Source organism: Lactuca serriola, chromosome 3 (genome assembly GCF_051521515.1).
Source record: "Lactuca serriola cultivar US96UC23 chromosome 3, Lser_US96UC23_V15, whole genome shotgun sequence".
In the NCBI taxonomy this organism is placed as follows: Eukaryota; Viridiplantae; Streptophyta; class Magnoliopsida; order Asterales; family Asteraceae; genus Lactuca; species Lactuca serriola.
The window spans coordinates 261,339,200-261,342,229 of NC_136410.1; the positions used below are offsets into that span (position 1 = coordinate 261,339,200).

At 39.3% G+C, this 3,030-nt stretch overlaps 1 non-coding gene across 1 annotated transcript; it reads left to right on the forward strand.

Annotated features, from left to right (window-relative positions):
* The first annotated feature begins 1,863 nt into the window (after positions 1 to 1,863).
* LOC145096642 (small nucleolar RNA R71) lies at positions 1,864 to 1,970 on the forward strand. Its single transcript, XR_013704015.1, has one exon. It is a non-coding gene; the product is annotated as a small nucleolar RNA R71 (small nucleolar RNA).
* Positions 1,971 to 3,030: the final 1,060 nt, after the last annotated feature.

The following is a 3,030-nucleotide window of genomic DNA, read 5'->3' on the forward strand; positions in this document are numbered from 1 at the left end:
TATTGTGAAATAAAGTGTTTTCAAAATGCGAAAATTTGTTTGAAATTTTACGATGTTACAATCATCTTCCTTGCTTACCCAAGAAATTGGACTCATGTAGGCAATAACTTCAACTAAATATGGAACAAATGCTCTTGGTTTTGTTCTTTTGATTTGATGAATTGTCTTGATCTCTTCTTCCATGAGCTTCTCTAATTCTTCAAGTTCATTGTCTTCATCAATGTTGAACACCTCTTCTTGAGCATGATTCCCTTGAAATCCATCTTCCATCCCAAAAATTTCCTTTTCATTAGCAAACCTCAAGGTGAGCTTAGACTCCCAAATATCAACAAGAGCTCCAGCAGTGTTTAGTAGCGGGCGACCAAGAATAATTGGTACATTGGGATCTTCGTTCATGTCCAATACCACAAAGTCTATTGGAAAAATGAATTTCCTAATTTTTACTAAAATATCTTCCACAATGCCCCGGGGCTGAGTCACTGAACGGTTCACCATGTGAATAGTCATTCTTGTAGCCTTCAACTTCTGACTATCCAGCTTCTGATAAAATGAGTAAGGCATCAAATTTATGCTAGCCCCAGAATCGGCTAAAGCATAAACCTTCATGTTGTTCCCAAACTCACATAGAAGAGTGAGGCGTCCTGGATCCCCCATCTTCTTAGGTATGTCTCCTAATACATCCCTTGAACTTTGCTCACTTAGAATAACTTTAGAATTCTTCTTTAGTTGTTGACGAGTGTCTATCAAGTTTTGTAAAAAATTTTCATATTTGGGAATTTTGGACAACGACTTGACAAATAGAGTATTAATCGGGATAACCTTCACGTGCTTAATAAAATCTATATGCTCTCTTTCCAGTGGACTAAGGGTAGCTCGGGAAGGAAACGGCAAAGGTGGTCGATATGCTAAAACGGAATCTTTCTGTTCAGGACGGGTCCACGTCGTGAGCTTATATGTCTTACGTCGTGAGATCGCTATTTCAGCAACATTTTGATTTTCGAGCTTGGCCTTCTTCGACTTTGGATCAGGCTGCTGTGGCTCCACTTCTAATGCTTCAAGGAACTCAAAGATGGCCTCTTCTTCAATATCTATGGCCATTACATGAGATTGTGTCTTATTTTCAGGATTTTTCGGGGACATCTTCTCATGAACCAAAGTGGTTAGTTGACCAAGTTTCACTTCAAGATTATTGATGGAGGCTTGTTGATTTTTTTTATTGAAGCTTGCTGTTCTACCATCATTGTGTGATGATTCTTCATCAAAGTTCTTTTTTCATCAATAGAAGAATCAGTAGCCTCGTGTCTATTTTCTGAAGCTTCCATAAACTTAACAAACATGGTCTCTAGATCGGGTTTTTTCTCCGCTGGTGGCTGCTCCTTTTTGTAGAAGCCTCGGCTTGTTTGCCTATACTTCTCTTCCTTTTGCTTGTATTCTTCATATGGCAGCCACTCTTTCTTCGGTTTCCTCCAATCTTCATCGTACTTGTCCCCACTCGAGTAGCATACTTGAGCCATTTTATTCCCATAGTCATCCAAATTGCAGTCCTTGGTCAAGTGTGGACCATTACACCGTTCACAACCAACTCTTATAGCATGAATTGATTGGTCCATTTGTGTTGACCTTCGATCCATATTATTCAGCATAGCCATCATAGCTGCTATTTCTTTAGTTTGTGCACCTCCACTGCCTTTGATTCCATCTTGCCTAGGGTTGTGGTACTCACGAGAGTGCTTCGCAAATTCTTCAATAACCTCCTTGACCTCCCTTGGATTTTTCTTTGTCAAAGGTCCTTGAGAATCAAGGAGTTGCCTTGTCATAACGTTGACCCCATCATAGAAGATTGACATCTCTTGTTGGACATTAAGATCATGTTGAGGGCAATTTTTGAGCCAGCCTTTATAACGCTCCCATGCTTCGTATAATGACTCCCCCGGCTGTTGTTCAAACTTGGTTATTGCCTTCTAGAGTTTAGCTATCTTGGATGGTGGGAAAAATTGGTCAAGAAACTGCTCACACATTTGAGCCCAAGTGGTGATCGTACCCGGTGGAAGTGATTTTAACCACTCTTTAGCAGCTCCCTTAAAAGTAATGCGAAGCATCCTAAGCAAGACAGTGTTTCTATTGACATTTGGGACATTAAAGTAATCCGCAATGTCATTGACTTCATCGAGATGCTTAAAAGCATCCTCATGATCCTTCCCATTAATGGGATATCCTTCAGTGCAGTCAAGATGTGCCCCTTCAGCTCAAATGTGGCAGTGGCAGGTATTGCGGGTTAGACTAAACCGGGACCCACATCCTTTCGTATCTGTTTCTTGTAAGCTCCCATGGACATCTCCTCAATGTTTGCCATTCCGTTCTCTTGCTTGTCTTCGGGCTCACTTGCAAATATTTCGAATTCTGGGTCTGACTCGTATTCATATTCGTGTGGATTAGAAACTGGACCAAATTCTTCTACTTTGCTTAACTCCTTTGGGGTTGAACTTGATTCTTCTGTCTTCTTTCCCGACTTCCTTGAAAAAGCTGATTTTAGTTCTTGCAATGGCGTCTTCTTTGGCGTGTGATCTTCCTTCTCGTTCTTATTCTTGTTTTTGTGAAGTGCTGACTCCGGATCTTTAAGTGGTGGCACCAAAGGTGTGTTGGAGCCTCTGGTCATGAACTCCTGCAAACTAAAAAAAACAACGTAAAAATGAACTAAAATAGAAAAATAAACTAAAAACTAAAGAAAGCTAAAAATCACAGTTCTCACGTCGTGAGTCTATAAACTCATGTCGTGAGTTCTATAATCTGAAAAAAATCAAACCTTCCTAGAAACTAAAAAAAAGAATTAATAAAAATATCTACTAAATGAATAAAAGATGATAACTAATAAATTCACGTTGTGAGAGGTGCCCTCACGTCGTGAAAACTGAAAAATAAAAACTAATGCTAATAACAACTTTGCTGGAAAATTAATTTTTTGCAGGTTTATCCCACAAAAGGATTGATTAACCTAAAGCAAATAAATAAATAATAAACTAAGCCGTTCCC